A 21,841-nucleotide genomic window follows, 5' to 3' on the forward strand; every position below is an offset into this window, starting at 1 on the left:
CCGGACCCCTGCTGTAAAGCGAAAACCGCTGTAAAGCGGAACTCATTGAATGGAATGGCGCGTCTGCCTGAAAACTGCCGTAAAAGCGGAACAAGCGCCGTATGAGTGGGGCTTTAGTCTAATTGCATCTAATTGAGACTGCTGTATTAGTGAATCACTGTAAAGCGAAGCACCGTAAAGCGGGGCCCTACTGCATCTGCCGAACGCCACCACTGATGTTCAGCCGCCATTTTGATTTGAGGCCTAGTCAGTTGCCATGTCCTGGTTTTGGCGCTTGATTTTATCCGTTTCAGTGAAGTGGGGCAAGCAGAAGTGTCTCCAGATACACAGGTCCCAGATCTGAGAAGTGGGACCAGTGTGAGCTGCAGGAGTCAGTCGGGACTGCCGGGACTGCTTCCATCTCTCCTCAGCATTGCTCTTCAAGCCCAGTTTTGAAGCTGGAGGAGGAGAGAGGAGGAAAGAGTCGTCCTCAGCCTGCTCTCTGCCTTCCTGTTAGGAAAACTGATCAGAGCCCAGGCCGGCTTCCTTCTCCTCCTGCGCATGGCAGGACTTGGAATCACATGTAGCCATTTGGGAAAAGCAACAAGGCGTGGCAGGGAGGAGAGGCGTTTATCTTTCCTTCTGTTTCCCTCTCCCCATGCAATACATTTGATAAGATTGAAAATCGATTTTAAGAGCTTATAATTAATATATTTTAAGTAATATATATTTTAGTATCTCTGTAATACATAAAAGGCAAAGGATTTGTGAAACATACAACGCTTTTGTGCGTGCGTGCGCACTTTTGAACATGGTTCCCCTTGCGCCCTGCTCCCGCAGAGGAACTAAAAGCGCCTGTGTTGATTGCAATAAAGATGATCGTTAGTGAGGAATGCAAGGTGGTTTATCAGGAGCTTTTTCATTTTTATAGGCCAAGAGGCATGTAAAGATATCTTGGGGAGTGTTGTTGCCTTCTAAAAAGAGACTTAAATTGGAATTGAGAATATGTATAGAGAAGTCAGGTTGACACCATATAAAAAGTCATATTTTTTCACAAATAATATAGAAAAAAAGAATATTTTACTTAAAAGTTTTAAGTATTTGAAATAAATATAGGTATGTAAATATACTGTATGTACTTCATATATTCTTTTATTTTACATTTTATTGTAAACAAATGGATATTAAAATCTTGGAACTGGTTTGATAGTTGCCTCCAACTGAATTCTGAAAAGGAAGAGGCTGCCTTGTCCTCTGTCCCTTTTGCCTTCTGTTCCCTCTTCCCTTTCCCCCTTGCTCTCCTGGTGCAGTCGATGGTGGGAGCCCAGAGCACTGTTTATGCTCACAACAACCCTGCAGGGGAGGTTAATCTGAGGGAGAATGTCAATTGGGTCCGGATTTCCTATGTCAAGCTCAACACCACAGCAGCCATTTTTCCACAAGTTATTACAGGGGTAGCCAACATGGTGCCTGCAAAGTGTGGTTGGCCACCAAATGCTGTCAGTCCCAGCAGCCACCATGGCCAGTAGTTGGAGGTGATGGGAACTGGAGTCTAGCAACACCTGGAGGGCACCATGTTGGTGATATCTGAGTTCTAAGGGGCTGTAAACAACGTGTGGAGGGAACTTTGACGCTTTGGGCGAGGTGCGGGAGGGGTTGGCACAGTCCAGTGATGGTGGGACGGGGTGGTGGTGGAGCTTTTTGGAGAGCTCTTGAATAAGCCGTCTTGCTGGCGTAGGCATAGGAGGCAGCATGCCGCAAGACTCAAAGCTCTGGAGAAGGTGGGGGAGCTTCACAAGGACTAGAAGCTTGAAGCTAAACTGGAGTGTTGCTGGGCACCAACGCAGAGATTTAACTTGTGAGGGGTGAGGTGGCTGCAGTGACTGGCGGGAGGGGGGGGGAGAGTAGAGACGAGTTTTAGCAGAGTGATTTTGGAGGCATTTCATCCAATTAAGATGCCATCTTTCCTGGGCTAAAACCATTGCCCAATCCCCACAAGCCTCCCCCATCCTGCTCTCCATCCTTGCTTGCACAGCAGTTCTGTAAATAAACTGTTTCCATGACAGTTTTCAGGGTGCAGGGTGGGTTCTGTCCTCCCCAGCCTTTACACGGTCAAGCAAGCCTGCCAGGTGGGAAAATGCTTTTGCCCTTCTTTCAGGCATGCGTGCATTTTAAAAAAGCAGGTCTCCCACAGAGGCAGTGGCTGTGGGAGTTACAGGAGCGTGCTTGGAACATGGGTTTCAATTATAATGCCATCTGTGGTCCGACAGCCTGACTGGCGAGTAATCCCAAATTGAAGTTGCTGTAGTGAAAATGGTCTCTGGATACCTTTTGATATGTTCTGAGGTCACAGTTTCATCAATGCACTGCCTGGAAGATTGTAGAATTGTAGTAGAGTGGCCCATAAGTGGCCACTGAGTCCAACCCCATGCTCCAAGCAGGAATCCAACTTAAAGCATCCCCGACAGCAGCCTCTTGAATGCCTCCAGATGTTCTGAGACAATTCTTCCCGGACCTGACAGTGTTCAGAAAAAACAAACAAACATGTAATTTAGGGAAAGCCCAAATTATGTGGCTACACTGAGTAACAAATGACCATGAGCTAGCTAACCATTGGCCTCTTAAGTGGAAACTGTGTGAATGTTCACATGGAAACATATTCAAGGGCAGATGTACAAGACAAGCTGATCTGCCCCTTGGGGCTTAATCCACCAGTCACTTGAAAATGAGCCTGTGCAAGAGCATGGGGAGGGGTTTACGTTTCTCCTTTTTTAATTAGTGAGGAGGGGGATGTGCCATTTGGGTTCAGGCACCAGAATGTCTTTGTTCTAAATATGCCACTTGAGCCCTTCTGATGTGGAATACATGTAATCAAAGCTGGGCTTCTCCACCCTACTCAGATGGAACCAAATTTTACATGGAGCCATGTAAAAATAAAATTGTATAGATCAGAAATGGTAAAATGCACACACTGAATGTTGTGGAGGATAGTATTTTTGAAATCTCCTGAACTAGATGTTCTTTGTTGCGTTTTGAAATTGCATTGTTTGGGCAGCTGCTTGGGTGGAATTCCCTTGGTGGATTTGCCAAGATATTTTGGGGTTTATATGCTGAAGCCTTACTTGAAAGCAAATCCCATCTCTGGATTAAAGAGCATGGCAGGGGGCTGATGGGGACCATATTCTGAACCCCGATAGTGCTCTGGCCCCAAGAGCCAGATTCTTTCACATGGGCTCTTTCCCCACCTCCCATTCCTATGGTAAGACAAGGGCTAGCAAATGTGTCTCTTGGAATCTCTTGAGGTGAGCACCCGTTCCTGAAGCATCAACACAGTTTTAGGCCCAATGTAGATATCACTGTCCTCGTTTCTATGGTGTCACTCAGAGTCTTTAATCAGCGGAGCCAGGATGTTGGTCAGACCACAAGGGGCCCATCTAAGCCAGCATCCTGCTAACAGTGGCAAGCCAGCTGCCCTAAAGAAGCCCAGAAGTGGGACACCCGCAGCCTCCTCCAACCCACTGCCTTCTTTCACTCTTGTCTGTTTTTGCCTTGTCACTGCCCAGCCCAGCCCAGCCCAGCCCAGCTCCCCACTCCATGAAAAAGAAGAAAAATGTTCAAATCTAACTTTGGGAAGTAGACTTGAGTCTACAGGTCAGACATTCATCTTACTGGTGCAAAGAGGGCTCTGTGCCTGCATTTGCTGCAATAGCAGGGATCATAGAACAGTAGTCATAGAATCCTAGAATGGTAGAGTTGGAAGGGGCCTACAAGGCCATCGAGTCCAACCCCCTGCTCAATGCAGGAATCCAAATCAAAGCATTCTCGACAGATGGCTGTCCAGCTGCCTCTTGAAGGCCTCCAGTGTCGGAAAGCCCACTACCTCGCTAGGTCATTGGTTCCATTGTCGTACCGCTCTAACTGTTAGGAAGTTTTTCCTGATGTCCAGTCGAAATCTGGCTTCCTGCAACTTGAGCCCATTATTCTGTGTCCTGTCCTCTGGGACGATCAAGAAGCGATCCCGGCCCTTCTCTGTGACAACCTTTCATGTGCCAAACATCAGACAGTGCACTGTGTGCCGTTAAAATGCCTTGAAGGTGGAGATGTGGAAGACACAGCTGTGTGGAAGTAACGGAAGAGCTCCTATCTCTGGCACTTTCCTTAAAAAGAGGGCATTATAGACACTTTGCAAGCTCAGTTACCAATCCAGACCTAAGTCTCTGTTTCCTGGTGCCACCATAATGCCACAACTGCAGCTCTTGGTCCACAAAGGTAAGAGCCTCAGCCCTTGCAGTTTGGTCCTGGCAAACAGGGCAGAAGTGTCCGGCTGTGCTCCCTTGCAACAAAGGAGAAGCAGCAAATGGTTGTGGCCAGTAAGGCTTACTACTGGGGGCAGGGTCCCGGTCATGCCCCCCTCAGAGGACTTGTTGGAGGAGGAAGAGGAATGGAAGACCGCAGACCCAGGAGAGAGGACAAGCAGGGAGACAGCCCAGGAGCGAGCCCCTGAGGGAGCCCGCCTGTCAGAGTCAGGAAGCCACCAGGAGGCTGCCCCTTCCCCAGCAGAGAGAAGACACCAACAGGTGTTGCAGCAATGAAGGCAATCAGCACGATTAAGCAGCAGGAGAGCTGGCAAGAACACAGGCTGATCGTAAGCACCTAAGTCAGCATGCAGAGTACAAAAGGCTGGATGGAAAGGGAGACTCCTTGCTAGAGTCAGTGTCAAGCCTTGCCGCAGACATTACTCCAGCTTTCCTGTCGACCCATACCGTTGGACCCTGCCTTGCCTGATCAGAATATCTTGGCTTATGGACATTTGGACTACCTTAAGGACTCGACTCTCTGCATTCCCCTTCAGCACCTCCCAAATGGTAACACGCTGCCTGGCAGATTTATGGTCTGGCCTACAGCTGGTATCTGTTAATTAGCTGCTCGCCTCTGTGACCCCCTGCGTTTGACAGTCCCGGTCTTTGTGATCTTTGCTCCTTCAGCTGCACATCCAGCGAAGCTGAATGCTGGAAGACTGAGGACAGAAGGGACTTCTGCATGCAACACACAGTTAAACTACGGCATTCGCTCCCACAGGAGGGCATGATGGCCACCAGCTTGGAGGGCTTGAAAAGAGGATTAGACAAATTCATGGAGGAAAAGGCTATCCATGGCTCCCTGCCACAGTGGCTATGCTCTGCCTCCACAGTCGGTGTTGGCATGCTTTTGAATGTTGCTGGAAACCACAGGAAGGGAGAGTGCTCTTGCGCCCAGGTCCTGCTTGTAGGCTTTCAGGAAGCATCTGGCTGGCCACTGGGAGAACAGGACGCTGGACTAGATAGCTGGACTGGATTTTTACTAATTATTTTTTTAAAAATAATAATGCGGCTCAAGGGGCAGGAGTAGGAAGGGGGGAAATCTTGGGGCAGGGCAGGGGGACTAACTTGATGGCAGGCTTCTTAATGAGTGACTACCTCTTAAGAAAAAGTTTATATTGTGATGAATAAAGCAAAGGCCAGGAATGCCAACCATTCTCTTGGAACATCCCCCATGGTGGTGGTGCCCTTAGTAACACTTCCATTTGCCCCATTAAGCCAAGCACAGCAAAAAAAGGACATCAGCCAACTGTGCCCCTAAGAGCATCTTTCTGTATCCTGCTGATCTGATCTTTGCCCAACTCTGATTGCTTGGCCAAATTGTCTGCGGAGTTCCTGCAGGCACATTGCTTGGCGTGCTGACATCACCCTACTGACCCTGCTGCTGCAGCTGGCTATTGCTGCCAGACAGAGTCTGCCTCCCCCACTCATTAAGCTCTTGTGATGGATCAACATCCCTGTCTCCTTCTGTGGTTAATGGCACTTTCTTACCCCTTCCTAAGATAGCCTTGATTAGGCTCTTTCCCTTCCCTTCTCCTTGGTTTTCTCCACACAAACTCACCTCTTTTTCCAGTTTGTCATCTGTTTTGGCTAATGAAAGGCATTAAACGTGGCCACATAAAATGGGCCTAAAGCTGGGGCAAAAAGCCTCTCTGGCTTCCTCTCATTTCACCTCTCACATGAATGTACCTTCTTTTCAGATTTCCCCTCAGTATTTGGCGTCCATCTGGACACAAAGACTCCAGTTAGCACTGTATTTAATTATTTGATGAGATTTTTAAAAACATTAAAACCATCCAATAGGTATGAAATGTACTGAAATAAAATTGTGCAGCTCCAGAATTACTCCACAGCTACTCATAAAATTACAAAACAAAACTGCACATCTACACAGGATGTAGTAATACCACATATCATTAAAAGGCAATATTGGAATACTGCAACAAAATGTTACAATAATGATTATTCCTATGTTCATTTAACTCTCCTATCAGTGGCTGATCTCTCTACACCAGGCCATTGTTTTTTCATACAAAACACTGTAGTAGTGGTGGGAACATCAAAATTGTTAAGGGTACTTCCACATGACCTAGAAAGCTTTACTTGCTTTACTTTATTGTTTACGGTCAATAACCAGCCATACAAATACAAGTATTTAAATGCAGAAAGACAGAAGAATTGCATATAAACAAATCGATTTATACAGCTTATATATAAACAAACTTAAAAAATAAAAACTCTTGTAAGATGCATTAACCGTCTTGTTTCCTTATAGTACATGCTAAGACAAAATTTTGCCACTTTAAAAGTTATTTCATTTCTCGAATCTGAGAGAATGTGTCAGATCTACCTGGTAAATTTTTAAAAATTGGAGCAATATAAAAGGAACGAATGTCGTTATATGTACAGTATAACAGGACACGAGAACATAAGAGCCTGCTGGATCAGGCCAGTGGCCCATCTAGTCCAGCATCCTGTTCTCACAGTGGCCAACCAGGTGCCTGGGGGAAGAGATTGATTCAACCTCACCCGATTGACATGGGCAGATGCGTTGGAAATAAGGAATACGCAAGTATCTCCCCTAAAGAATTAAAAAGCTGAAATGTGCTGAATGCAGAGTCCAAGGCACCCTCATTTCTAGAAAAATCTGGACACGTGCTATAGCGGAAGGATTCTTAGCTCTTCCATCTCATCACACAGGCAATGTAAGAAGTTCCCCTCTGGCAGGGAACTTGAGCATTTCACTTCTGATAAAGATGTTAGCACCATGTCGTTACCTGTGGGGAAATGCCAGACAGTTAAATCCGAGGAGAACTCCCCTGGCCGCTGGGGCTATATGCTCTGAAGCGGTGGCTCACTTAGGTGGTCCGTGGTGGGTCTGGATTTGTAGCTGCCAATGGGAAACAGCATATTGATCACATTAAATAGCCATATTGATTTTTTTAATGGAACTTATATTGGTTTTTTATCATATGGTATTTTATTGTATCACAGCTTGAACTCTATGGATATAATATTTTATTTATTTATTGTTTGGTTTATATCCTGCCCTTCCTCCCAGCAGGAGCCCAGGGCGGCAAACAAAAGCACTGAAAACACTTTAAAACATCATAAAAACAGACCCTAAAATACACCAAAACAACTTTAAAAACATTTTTTAAAAAAAACTTTGAAGACATCTTAAAAAAAGGTTTAAAACATTGTTTTTTAAAAAAGGTTTAAAAGCATATTAAAAAGCAATTCCAACACAGATGCAGACTGGGATAAGGTCTCAACTTAAAAGGTATGTTGAGAGAGGAAGGTCTGCAGCAGGTGTCGAAAAGATAACAGAGATGGTGCCTGCCTAATATTTGAGGGGAGGGAATTCCACAGGGTAGGTGCCGCCACACTAAAGGTCCGTTTCCTACATTGTTCAGAACGAACCTCCTGATAAGATGGTATCTGCAGGAGGCCCTCACCTGCAGAGCGCAGTGATCGACTGGTGATATAAGGGGTAAGACGGTCTTTCAGGTATCCTGGTCCCAAGCTGTATAGGGCTTTGTACACCAAAACTAGAATCCTGAACTTAGTCCAGTAATAGAAGTACAATGGCCAACACACAAGGAGGGGCTCCCTCATTGCCAACAGGGGCACCACTGGTCCTTGGGAAGGATCAAGAGGAATCAGAAAAGAAAGGGATGCAGACACAGGGTGGTATTCCACACTAGTCCTCCTCAGAATAGACCTACTGCAGTTAATTGTTATGTGCCTTCAAGTCGATTACGACTTATGGCGACCTTAACTGGAGTTAATAGGTAACACTAACTTAGGCTCATTCATCTCAGTGGATTTACTCTGAGCAGGCCTTACTCGAATGCAACCCAGAGGTGGGAATGGAAGCTGCTTTATGCCGGGTCAGGCCAGTTGGTCCATCTAGTCCTGCCTTGTCTACACGGGCTGGCAGCTGCAGATGCCCAGCGCGTCAGGAAGGAGGTATCTCCCGGCCCTGCCAGGAGGTGCAGCTGCAGACTGAAACCTGGTGCCTGCCGACATCTGTTCTACCACCCAGCTGTGGATGCCCCCCAGGAACTCGCGGAGCTGCCAAACGCTACGTGCGCCGAGCTCACTAAGACAGACTGGGAGAAATAGTTCCTTCAAGGGTCTCAGGCGGGGCCGGGAGAACCGGCCGCGCATTTCCCTGACACGCTAGGTTTCTACGTTCAGGGAGCTCGTCACGTGGCGGCGCATTCCGTCTCCTGGTACGGGCCGGTCTCTGCGCTTGCGCTCTGTTGTGGGAGGGAGCCATGCGCGGAGGGCCGCCGTCTCCCATCACCACAGCAACGGCTTGGATCAGGACTGCGCCTGCGCACTAGGTGGTGGGAGCGGGGAGAAAAGAAGGGGAGCGTGCGTCGTGCGGCAGGTTGTCTAAGCGCGCGCGAGCGGGAGAATGCGGCGATTGGCTAGGCCATTGTGCGCATGCGCTTGCACTCGTCCTTGGGAGGTTGTGCGGCTGCGAGAGAGAAAAAGAGGAGGAGGAGGGCGGGAGAGAGGAATCACAGTGCCCTCCGCCTCCGCGCGCTCGGATTGGCTTAGCTGTGTCGTGGACGGCGTCGAGGGCGGGACTTTGCGGCCGGGTCCTCGCTTTCCCATTGGTGGAGACGCTGGGAGGCTGAGGCGGGCTCCGGGTTGGTCGCTCGCTTTCCCTCCCCTCTGATGGCCCCGCCTGGATTGGGCGCCGCAGAAGGGAGGCGGGCCCCAAGCGCCGAGCGTGGGTTGGATGGTTTGTCGCTCCGTGCGAGGCGAGCTCCTGAGGGGAGCCGACGAGGCGGCGGCAGCAGCAGTGGCGGCGGCGTGAGGAAGGCGCAAAGCAGAGCCGGGCGGGCGGCCCGACTAGTAGGCTGAGTGGCCCGCTCGCTCCGCCGCCCAGGAGGGCGCGCCGGCGGCGAAGGAAGTGGCCGGCGGCGAGGTGGCCCATCCCGGCTGGCGGGTAGCCCGGGCCCGCGGGGTCAGGGCGAGGCGTCTCACGGGGCGGCCCCTCTGTCGGCAGCCAGGGAGGGAGGCCGGGCAAGGCAAGGCTTTGCTCTCGCAGCAGCAGCAGCCGCGTCCCCGGGGAGGGAGGGGCGCCTCTTCCGCTTCTTGCCTGCGGCGAGCTCCAGCCGCTGGGGATCGAGGCTGCCCGCCGGGCTCTGCCTCTTGCTCACGCTGGACGGCGACTCGCCGTGGGGAACTGCCATATATAACTTCCCTGCTGCCGCCTCTGTCTCCTCAGTCCTGACAACAGCCCTGTGAGGTAGGACGCACCGTGGGTTCCAAGGTGCCATTAAGAGCATGTTCGTTTGTTTGTTTTTGCAATCGATGCTGAGCGCCGTTTAGAACTTCTTGCTTATGTAGAGTATCCGGCCTCGGGTAGCTTGGGGCCTGTGCTAAAGGCAGCTGTTCACCCCTGCGGGCAAACGAAAGTGATATGATGCATGCGGTTGTCACCACTGACAATTGGAATATGGGGCAGGGAATTCGGTCTGGAGCCTGCTTGATGGCCACTTAGTGGGTATGCTGGGATTCTCTCTCTCTGTCTCTCTCTCTCTCTCTCTCTCTCTCTCTCACACACACACACACACACACACACAGAGGTCAGCAGGCTAAAGGAAGGGTGCTTTGGTGTTTCCATTCAGGTGTTTCTTTGCATGTATCAGATCAGAAAGCCGTTCATGGAGGAAGCCTCTTTCTGCTTGGGGCAAACCAGAGGTAAGGGCTTTATGCCCTAGTTAGTCTTCAAGGGTCCACCATGCAGGCTCCTGAATTGTTGATGTTCATGTAGCTGGTCCTTCCCACAGTAAAGTTTTCCGAATGCGACCCTCCATCCTTCCTGGATGTAGCAATCTAAGCCAGGTAGACGGGCTTCTTTTTTACAAAGCAACTAGCAGTTATACCATTTGTCCGTGTGGACATTGGAGTGAAAGGAAGAGTGGAGGGGTGCAGATGGTTGGGAAATGGAAGTGGGATGGGATTTTATTTGTGACACCACCTGAGTGCCATCATGGAGGCCAGTGTGGTCTCACTGTTGAAGAACGTCTCTCTTGCAGAGGATAAGTGGCCTGATTTTTATGATGCTGCTGGCAGGAATTCCAGGCTGGTCTGCAGAGTTCAAGGCCATATGGAAGCCAGGCATAGCACAGCACTGAGACTGAACCAAATTCCTGAGTTGTTACCTGGGTGAATCAGCACCAGTTGCCAATGGACAGCACTGCACACACACATGGCTGACTGGCTGGCTTTTGCCTTGGGGAGAAACATTGTTTCTGGGGACAACAGTTCCCTCCCCTTAAATATTAGACAGGCGCCATCTCTGTTATCTTTTTGGCTCCTACTGAAGACCTTCCTCTTTCAACAGTTGAGACCTTATCCCAGTCTGTGTCTGTGTTGGAATTGCTTTTTAACATGTTTTTAAACCTTTTTTTCAAAAAACATGTTTTAACCTTTTTTTTTTAAAAAAGATCTCTTGAAAGCTTTAAAAAATGTTTTTAAAGATGTTTTGTTTTAACGGATTTTAAAGTCTGTTTTTATGATGTTTTAAAATGTTTTTACTGTTTTTGTTTGCCTCCCTGGGCTCCTGCTGGAAGGAATGGCGGGATATCAATCAATCAATCAATAAAACAAAACAGGACATTGCATATAAATGTATGTAATGAAGCCCTGACACTTTCCCTTTTTCTAACCGAAAAGGAGCCTTGGAAGGCCGCAATCTTTAGCAGATCTACAGTGTTGAGAGAGGGACTCCCTAACCCTTTCATAGGTTTGCTGTTGTTATGTGCCTTCAAGTCAATTTTGACTTATGGCTACCCTATGAATCAGCAGCCTCCAGTAGCATCTGTTATAAACCACCCTGCTCAGATCTTGTAAGGTAGTGCCCCAGGATTTGTAGCTGCTATTCTGCCCCTCCTCAAAAAGTCTGTCTTGTGATGACGTGCTGAGTTTTTGAGATACTCTAATAGTTGTCACCTAAAACAATGTGTGTGTGTGACGTTCTGAAGGGGTGGATGGGACAGGGGCTTCTTCTTGTAAAACTGTAATTGGGAAAAGCTCAGAACTATCCTGGTTCTTCAGACTACTCAGAGTAGTTGCTCAGAGGACAGTCTGCAGTTCAGTTTCTTTTGGAGAAGGAAGAGTCGTTGTTTTGGATGGGATGATTAACTTCACATGGAACCTTATTTCACATATATGCTAGTCGGTTCAGAACTGGTGGCAACTGACCAGAAAAGAGACCTTGGGTCATCGTGGATGGCTTGATGAAGATGTTGAGGCACTATGTGGCAGCTGTGGAAAAAGCCAATTTCAGGTTAGGAATTGTTGGGAAAGGAATTGGAAATAAAACTGCCAGTATCATAATGCCATTATACAAATCTATAATGACAGCACTGGCACACTTGGGTTACTGTGTTCAGTTGTGGTTGCCAAACTTAAGAAAGGATATTGTAGAGTTGGAAAATGTTCAGAAAAGGACGACAAAATGATAATGAAGTTTGAATGGCTCCCCTGTGAGGAAAGGGCACAAGCTGCGCAACATTTAAGGCTTGTTCAGTTTAGGAAAAAAGGCGAGTAAGAGGGGACTTGATAGAGGTGTATACAATTATGCATAATATAAAGAAAATGGTCAGAGAAAAGTTTTTCTCCCTCCTTCATAATATCTAGAACTAGATAGGCCTTTGACCTGATCCACCATGGCTCTTCTTAGGAGCAGGCTGAGGACCGAGACTCTGGAGTTTCCTGAACTGGTGTGTGTGTGGGGGGGTTGTACTGGATGACCTCTGAGATCCCTGCCTAAGGGGCCACGAAGCATAAGGAGGCGAAGGGACTACTGGATGCCCAGGAGCAAGGGGGCTGGAAAAGAAGTTGCAGGGTAGGCAACTTTCTTCCTTGGAGAAAGGTAGAGGGTCAATGGAGCTTGATGGAACGGGAGGCAGGAGGCCCCCCCCCGGAGGAGCTTCCCTGTCAAGGGGCTGTCTGCTGTAAAGGAGGGGAAGAGGCGGGCCAGGGAGGCTGGGGAAGAGGCAGCAGCCTGACAAGCAGGAATCCTGACTGGATTAATAGAGGTAGCCACGGAGGCAGCAGGACTGGGGCACCGCCTCGCATGGGGCCGTAGGTCTTCCTTCCTCGTCATGGGCTGTCCCCTGTGCAGACCTCCATTCCTCTCACCCCAGAGCATAGGTGGGAGTTGGATGTGGGCAGCGTCCCCCACCCCTGGTCTGCAGAAAGGAGGGGCTGTGCCTGTCGACATGACTCAGGTTTGCAGGGCGCTTGATTTGTGGGCCAGGAAGCCAAGTGGGCGCAGGGTGGCTAGGATTAGAATCATAGTGTTGGCACCTGGACTGCCCACGGGGATGATGATATCTAACTAACAATGTGCAGGGGTCAGCACATTCACGTGCATTGGTGAGGGTCCCTTCCTCTGCTGGCCAGTCACATAGCCCTCCTCGCCCCCTCCCAGTGCGCAGGCCATGTAGCAGCCACGTTTGCTGCCTTCCTGGCCCTTTAACAGCTCTGCCAGCGCTTGGGATATGAGCTGCCACTGCTCTGTTCCCAGTGGGAGGTGAAGGCAGGGCTTGGGGGCTCCCTGTCCTGCTCCTGGGCTTGGCACCTGGAGTGGCAGAGGATGAGGAAATATCCCTGAATCTGTGCTGAGATTCAGAGATACATTGCTCCAAAGCTGAGAGAGAATGCAGGCAAAATGCTGCTGTTACAGGAATGGGTTGTGACAAGCACAACTTTTGGCTGGCTTTGCAGGGCATATAAAGTTTCTAAGGTCAGTATGTGCCTAAGCAGGTTTCTGTGATTTTAACATGTCACGTGAAGGACTATCCTGGGCATTCTAAGTGGGTCTAGCGATGTGGGAGGGGATTTTTTCCCCAGTGCTTTATTTTTCTTTGGAAAGAATTCAGTTTAATCCGTTCTGAATGGTTTAGGACCAAATACCTGAGGAAGTGTTTCTCCCTACACACCCTGAGGCCCTTCTCCTCCTTTAATAGAGGTAGGTAATGTAGTCAAAGGGGAGGCCTTTTCTGCGGTGCTGTCCCAATTGTGAAATTCTTTCCACAAGGAGACGTTTCTCGTCCTGACATCGCAATCTCTCTGGTGACGGAACAGACTTCCACTCATGCCCCTCAGCCCCCAAATCTGTTCCAGAGAATCCCCCAACATTGGATTCCACCCAAGACTGTCAAAATGTCTGGCATTTCTTTAAGCAATATATGTGTAAAGGTACAGTGTGTAGCTGTGGATCCATTTTTGTCATTTGTTTCATTTGTTAGTCATTTGAGCTCCTCCTGGGAGGAAGGGCGGGATATAAATTTAATAATTAATTAATTAATTATTATAAATAATGAATAGTCTCTAGGTGACTTACAACAGATTTAAAACATACAGTATAAAACTGATTTATTATTTTTTATTTAAAATATTTCTATCCTGCCCACAATGGGGCACTCAGGGCTGCTCACAATACAATCGTGCACATAAATAAAAACACAGTAAAATAATAAAATAGATAAAAATGCACAAGATACAATTAACAGTTCAAGGGGAATGATATTAAAAGGGTAAAAAGGTAAAACTAGAAAGGGGGGCAAAAATTAAGTCAGTTTTAGGCACTAACTTCAGTCCCTGATTTATAAACATGTAATATAAAACAAATGTAAACACATACAGTATAAAAACTTAAAGTCCAAGCGGGGAAAAAACCCTCAGACATCATGGGCTGAAGGCCTGAGTGAAAAGCAAGTCCTTGCCTGGGCGTGTAAAGATGGATAAAGAAAGTGCGAGATATGCGTCCCTGGAGAGAGCATTTCATAGCTGGGGGGCCACCACTGAAAAGTTCCATTGTCGTGTTGCCACTATCCGAGCCTCCCATGGAGGGGCCTCTGATGACGAGTGCAGGGTCTGGGTTGGTTAATATGCTGGGAGGCAGTCCTTGGATAGGGCTGATGGGAGGTGTTGCCCAAAAAGATTTGCAAGGCTCCGGGTTGGCAAAGGCTGATGTAGATTGTATGGCGTGAGAGTGGCTATGGGTTATCTGCCAGTGGGGAGCAGACCTTGTTCCTCAAAGTAGTGCTTTATCAAACTCTTAGAGGTGTTGGCCCCTTGCTGAGAGTGAAGCTGGTCCCTGCTTCAGTTTAACAGACATTTTCCATATCCCAGGAACAAGCTCTTTCTTTTTTTCTTGAAAGACTGTGGTTGAGATTTTGTTGAAGGCTGTCATAGACCTTTTGACCTTCCAGTGAGGTGTCTTAGTGACCTTGAAAACTAATGAACTGTTCCAGAATATGCCTCCCTGCAAGGTAGCTGGGAAAAAAGCAAATCGGGAACCAGCCCCTCTTTCAGAAGGTGGTAGATATTTATGTGCTGCTAGGTTTTTAGAGTAGGGATGGGGTACATCTGTGGCCCTCCCTCAGCCCTCGCCAGGTTGGCAAGTGCTCAGGGATGATGGGAGTTGGAGTCCAGCAAAGCGGGGGGGGTATAGGTTTCTCTTCCCTGGTTTGTTGTTATGTGCCTCCAAGTAGACTACCACTTATGGCAACCCTGTGAATCAGCGACCTCCAGTAGCATCTGTTGTAAACCGCCCTGTTCAGATCTTGTAAGTTCAGGTCTGTGGCTTCCTTTACGGAATCAATCCATCTCTTGTTTGGCCTTCCTCTTCTTCTACTCCCTTCTGTTTTTCCAGGCGTTATTGTCTTCTCTAGTGAATCATGTCTTCTCATGATGTGTCCAAAGTACGATAACCTCAGTTTCATCATTTTAGCTTCTAGTGTTAGTTCTGGTTTAATTTGTTCTAACACCCAATTATTTGTCTTTTTTGCAGTCCATGGTTATGCGCAAAGCTCTCCTCCAACACCACATTTCAAATGAGTTGATTTTTCTCTTATTCGCTTTTTTCACTGTCCATCTTCCACTTCCATACATAGAGATCGGAAATACCATGGTCTGAATGATCCTGACTTTAGTGTTCAGTGATACATCTTTGCATTTGAGGACCTTTTCTAGTCCTCTCGTAGCTGCCCTCCCCAGTCCTAGCCGTCTTCTGATTTCTTGACTATTGTCTCCATTTTGGTTAATGACTGTGCCGACGGATTGATAATCCTTGACCAGTTCAATGTTGTGTTCTCAGACTATATGCTTCCAAGGCTTATACCATAGTTGCATTTGACCATTGGCTTCTGAAATTGCTACCAAACTATAATTTACTTGGCAGTGGAACCTACTTTGTGAGCCTGTCTGACCCTTGTGTGTTTCAGTGGGGGAGATTGAGTCTTTACTGTTGCATCCTTGTTCTATTAACAGTCTTGGAAAGTGTTGCTGAATTGCATAAAAGTACATCTGAATTGGCCAAAGCACCATTAAAAAGGCACCAGGCAAGGTTCAAACTACATGATTGGTTGATCTGCCCCCTCCCCAGAGACAGGAGGTATGTGGGGAGGTCTGGCAGCCCCTTTTTGCCTGACTTGAGAGGCTGTTTTTTTAAAAAGATAGGTATTTAGAGTATAAAGGAAATTTCTTTTTGGTGTGTTGCTGCCCTCAGTGTAAGTTTTATTGATTACAATTGTACACCACTTTGAACTGGCGTATGGAGAAACCCAGTAATATGAAATTAATAAAACGTAATAGATTGGCTCCTTCAGCTCTGACCAACATGAAGTTCATAAAATGTTTATTAAGCTGGCCACTCGTAGGGAGGTGAGCTGCCATCCTCCCTGTGATGCACTTGCTGAGTTCTAATCCAGGGGCTGGCTTCTTAGGGTTCAAAGAGGTGTTGGTTTTGCTAAATCCCCAGACGCAGCCCCAGCAGCATAGCTCTGTATCTGATAGGCTGCAGGTAGCATTTTTCTTTCTTCTAGACTCAGAGGCCTCTCTGGGGCTGGAGAGAGGGTCCCACAGGCACCAGGCGGCTTTTCTCCCCCCCCAAGCGTTTCTGCTCTGAAACTGCATGCTGAGCTATGCGCTTCTCTGCAGCCTCTAAGTTAGTGGCCCTGCGACTGCACAGAGAGACTTCGATGACTAGAGCAGAGTGGGCGGGCAGCTGCTCTCTGAAGAACCCTTTGAAGGCTTCCTGGACACAGCCTCGGAGGACGGCTATAGCAGGGGCAAACGGGTGACATTTAGACTCTCAAAAGGTCTTTGGCAAAGCCATGCACAAGCGTAATAGGAAACATTGTTATGGCCACACACTGGCTTGGGATTATGCAAGAGCAGGAATGAATGGTGCACTTCATCGGGGTAAAAGGCTAAGGGTGCGTCATCCTAAGGTCATGTGCCTCACAGAATTAACTTAATGGCAACTCAGAGGGAAGAAGTTTAAACTGTTCTTGCACATTCTTTGGGGCAATCTTTGATCACGTATAAGATCCTGTTTCAAGTTGTTCAGGCTGGAAAAACACCTTGAACTTCTGGGAGCCTGCCTCAGAGTTTGACATCTGGATATGCAAAGGTAATTTTTCTGGCCTTAGTTCTGGTATTGCTTGTTCTGTCTCTAAAAGAACACCCTGGAGCAGGCATTGAGTATGAAAGCAACCTTGATCTGAAGCTGTGAACAAACTACTATGAAATGTTAGATTGTAAAGCTTAGAATTGGTTTAATTTAGATTTATAATTCCCGTAACTATCTTGAAACAAAGTGTGAAAAATAGAATAGGTACCAGCCACGTACCTTCTCCCAATGTACAGAAATGAAAAATACTGTGTGGGCTGCTGGCTTCTGCAACTTGCTTCTTCAGGATGGTGACCAGATTCTCAGTTTGTGGTATCCACAAATAATGGTTAACTACCCGTAAGTTCCCCAGCCCACATGCAAGAACATAACAGCCCTGTTTGATCAGCCCACCCATCCATCTAGCCCAGCATCCTATTTCCCACCAGCCAGATGCTGAGGGGGTGGGATGGCCATTCAGTGTTGACAGTCAGTGCAGCTACACTTCAGGAAGGCCGCCTTGGTTGGAGAGAGGCTGTTTGTGCAGTTCTGTGGATGAGCACTACACTGCCCAAGTCTTCCAACTTCTAGAAAGCTGAGGGAACAAGGCAGGAGAGTACTCTGTTTTAATTAATTTCATCCGTCAAATTTGTTTTCCACATTATGACCAGAGGAGCCCTCAAAATGTCTCATAATATCGAAACAACCCAATATATAATAACAAGCACCAGGATTGCTCCCTGAAGGCCCTCCTGAAAGGCACTTTTCTGGTGAGCCTCTCCAGGGGATGGAGGTCTATAGCACAGGGTCCTCTCTTGAAGGGCCTTGCTCTTTGTCTCCATCCTTTCTGGAGCTGCAGGTCTGGGTGCCTTGATGCAAAGCCTGGCCATGGGGTGGGTGGGTCTGGGGGTGTGCTGGGTAAGTGTGACCGAAAACAAGAAACCAAATCTCCTGATCTTTGCCGCTGCTGTCCTTCGTGGGCCCAGAATAGGGTGGCCCAGAGGATTTGGCACTGTCTGTCTGAGGCTGCCTCCGTCTGTTCTGCTGCGGAGCTGATGTAAGATAAACAGACCGAACGTGCTCTCAGCTGATAGCTCTCTTCTTCATCCCCAGCAACCGCCTGCATCACTGCGTGGGGGTTTTCTTTTCCCGACTAGAGCGGAGGAGGAGAAAAGCTATTGCTGAAAATGTCATTGCGATGCAGTTCTGCGTTAGTAGGAGGCCGGTGTAGTTTGTCAAGGGATGCTGTGCAGCTCCGTGGTTTCAGTGGCAGGTGTGCAAGAGCTGTGTCTTGCTCCGGGCTCCTTCAGAACCAGAAAAGCTTCCAATGGGGTGACTTAAAAGTTTGCTTGTGACCAGGATTGACTGGCTGCATGTAACTTGTTCTTCATCAGCTCTTCTTTTTGAAAGCCCTTTCCAGTCATGCCTTGTAATAAGTTTCAGAGCAGGAGTTAAGATCAATTATTTGTTTGGAAACGTGATGTTTTTTCTAGCTTTCCTCTTGTTGACCCTCATCATTTCCAGTAATCTTGACTTAAGTGGGGCTGTGCTTGTCTCAGCCATACCCTCCATGGCATCCCCTGCTTTCCTCCAGCAAAAGTCACCACATAATTGATCCTGCTGAGTCACTCTACCAGTGGCTTAACTTGCAGAAGCTCCTTGCTTGATTCTGCTGTGCTCTGCCTTGACCTCTCTTATGGTAAAGCCACCTAGATCAGCGGTTCCTATTCCCCCCCCCCACGGACCACTTGAAAATTGCTGAGGGTCTTGGTGGAGCACTTAATAATTTTTCTGCCTGTTGTAGCAACTGTCATGTATTTTTCTTGCCCCTTTTATTTCTTGCATATTGTGTATTATTGTATTACAATTTGAATTCCATAGAATCAGATTGTTATACATTAGAATAAAATATATAGAAGAAATAAAAGAATCAATAAAATACAATTAAAAATCAATATGAACACATAAAAGTGACGGATGTGCTGTTTTCTATCTTTAGCTACAAATAGACAGACACGCTGCCTTCTGCCCATGGTCCATGGACCACAGTTTTGGAACCCCTAGGCTAGGTGCTTTTGTGGAGAATGATAATCTCCATTGGAAAAGGAGAGTTGTTCTGGGGGATAAAAATTATATGATAAAACACTAGCGTGAGGCATGCATTTCTTTTAAACCCCTATGAAAGGCTACACAGGCTAAGTTAACAGTTGCTGTAGACGTAAGTTTCCATTTTGAAATAAATATTGTTGTGGTCTAGAGACTAATTACTTTCTAGACTTGGGAAAAATAAGTATTGTGATCCAAGAGGCAGCTGTGACCTGTTCAGCTTTATTTTTTAAATCTCCAGCAGGCTGTACGAGTAGTTCTTGAACTAGTCTCTGATCCAGCAGAGAGGGAAATGTTTTTTGGGTGAGAACAGAATTGGGGTGGGAAATTGGTATCTGTTGCATCTTTTGCAGCTGTTTCTGGAGTCTCTTTGGCAGAGTGCATGGCCTCATAAAGGGAATATAATATAACAGAAGCTTATTTTGCAGTATAATGGCAGTAGAGGTTCAGGCTGCAGGCTAATGTGACTAAAAAGCCTCCTTGGCATGAAAGATCTATTAGAGCAGGGATAGCCATTGTAGTGCCCTGCAGATGTTTGGACTACAATTCCCATTAGCCCTACTCTGCATGGCCAGTAGTCCATGTGCTGGGAGTTGTAGTCCAAACCATGTGGAGGTTACTGTGTTGTGTGCCCCTGGGTTAGAGAACTCTGTGGTCTTGAGTGAGATCTTGGCTCCCTAATAAGAGAATCCCTCTTGACAAGTATATCCACATTGATGGTTTGGGTTGCAACTTCTCTGTGCCTGGAAACATTAGTAGCTGCCCTTATGAATTCTGCTGCACTGGAAAAGGAATCTGATGTCTTCCTTGTTGCAGGACTGGAGTGATGTTGCTGAAGAGTCCCCCCCTGCCCAATGTATGAAAATGTTGCAGGGGGTGCGCGGAGAACCTGGGCATGTATGTCATATTATGTTGCTTTACCTCTTGTAAGTGTAATTGTTCAGGGAAAGTCTCCAGAGCAACAGTGTATGTGAATGTACCCCAAAAGCAGAATATCAAGTTCCATCACACTGAATTGTAACTGGAACAGGAGAGGTTTGCCCTTGTGGGAAGAAAATTATATTGTAGTAGATCTACAGAATTGAGTAGTAGTGGTGTCAGCTAATGTGTTGTTCACAACCCACAGGTTGTGTAGGATAATAGATGGCAATTGTGTACTTGAAGCAGAGGTTACGCCATAAAATTTCTCTTTTATTTTAAAGCGTTTGGTCGTGCAGCAGCCACATGTTCTGTAAGCTCAGAAGGTGTAATTAAGATCCCATGTCCTACACAGCAGGCTCAAAATCTTGCAGAAAAAATTGAATGTTGTGCATCAGCTGTTCTGCTTCTTCCTGAATAAGAGGAAGAGGAGCTGGAGTTACATGTTAAGAGCACTACATGCCCAACATATTACAGATATCTGGACTGGTTTATTTTGATTTACAGCACAGAGACATTCTTGAGGGTTTGAACATTTCTACCTATAGTTGGCTCTCTCAGACTCCAAATCGGAATCTCTCTGACTTTTTACTCTGGTGAATTTCATAATAATGAAGGTTGTCAGTATAATGGGATGTTTCCCCCCATGTGCGTGTGTGGGTTTCAGATAGATCTAAATTTGCAAAATCTCATCAAAATCTTGCAGTATCTTTTCCCACAGATGCAGCAAAGACATTTGGGGTGTGTCAAATTTCTTGGTTGGTTTGGGGACAAAGAACTTCCCTGGACTGTCAGTATGATCTGGACTATGTTAAGGGCCATATTCAACACTGCAGCTGAGCTGTTGTAGTGGACTTTTGTTTGTGCAATGGAACTGCCTCTTTTCTGTCCAGGCCCCCTTGTACCCTCAAAATCAGCTGTCTTTCCTCATATGATTCCATGAAAAAGCTTCTAAAGATATATGAACATTGTCCAGTTTTTCTGGGAGATCAAGTTCCAGAGCTGTGGGGTTGCCTTTGTGGGAAAGCAGAATGTTCTCCTGCCACTTGGCTGATATGGCTAAGAGAGAACCCTCAGCTGCACAGATTTTGGCCTAAAAATAAAGTTACACACACACACCTTGGGAAAAACTGAAATTTTGAGAAAGATTTAAATACGTGCAGCACCTATCTTCATGTCAGATCTAAACTCAGTTTATCACTGTAGGAATATAAAATGCACAGTGTATAGCTTAGCACATGAATGGGCAGTATAATTGTGTGAAATTTAAAAGTATGTGTCTTAATTTTATTATTATTATTATTTGATTTATATCCCACCCTTCCTCATGGCAGGAGCCCAGGGCAGCAAGCAAAAGCACTAAAAACATTAAAACATCATAAAAACAAATTTTAAAACACATTAAAACAAAACATCTTCAAAATGTTACTTTAAAAAAGCTATGAAAACATCTTATAAGATTAAAAACATTTTAAAAAAGAAAGTTTAAGAACATATTAAAAAGCAGTTCCAACACAGATGCAGACTGGGATAGGTCTTAACTTAAAAGGCTTGTTGAAAAAGGAGGGTCTTCAATAGGCGCCGAAAAGATAACAGAGATGTCACCTGTCTAATATTCAAGGGGAGGGAATTCCACTGGGTAGGTGCCACCACACTAAAGGTCTGTTTCTTATGTTGTGCAGAACGGACCTCCTGCTAAGAAGGTATCTGCAGGAGGCCCTCACCTGCAGAGCGCAGTGATCGGCTGGGTATATAAGGGGTAAGACGGTCTTTGAGGTATCCTGGTCCCGAGCTGTATAGGGCTTTGTACACAAAAACTAGAGCCTTGAACTTGGCCCGGTAGCAAATTGAATTTTATTCAAACAATAATTACAAATATACCCAGTAATTATCTGTTTGTTTCTAATTCCAGAAAATGAAGTTTTCATTATGTTTAGTACAATTTTCAATTCTTATTTTTCTACTTTGCAGTTTTACAGCACGGTTTTTACAGTGAGATATGCTTAGGTGCCTTCAGGTTAGGCCGTTTGCTGTTCCATCTGTAAAT

At 46.7% G+C, this 21,841-nt stretch overlaps 1 protein-coding gene across 1 annotated transcript in view; it reads left to right on the forward strand.

Moving 5' to 3' along the window:
- The first annotated feature begins 19,747 nt into the window (after positions 1-19,747).
- Positions 19,748-21,841, forward strand: part of DTNB (dystrobrevin beta) — a 139,330-nt gene continuing 137,236 nt past the window's right edge. The window contains exons 1-2 of the mRNA XM_061625917.1: positions 19,748-19,773; positions 21,477-21,553. The gene's annotated coding sequence lies outside the window, so the exon portion shown is untranslated. The remainder of the gene's footprint in view (positions 19,774-21,476; positions 21,554-21,841) is intronic.

Source organism: Rhineura floridana, chromosome 4 (genome assembly GCF_030035675.1).
Source record: "Rhineura floridana isolate rRhiFlo1 chromosome 4, rRhiFlo1.hap2, whole genome shotgun sequence".
NCBI lineage: Eukaryota > Metazoa > Chordata > Lepidosauria > Squamata > Rhineuridae > Rhineura > Rhineura floridana.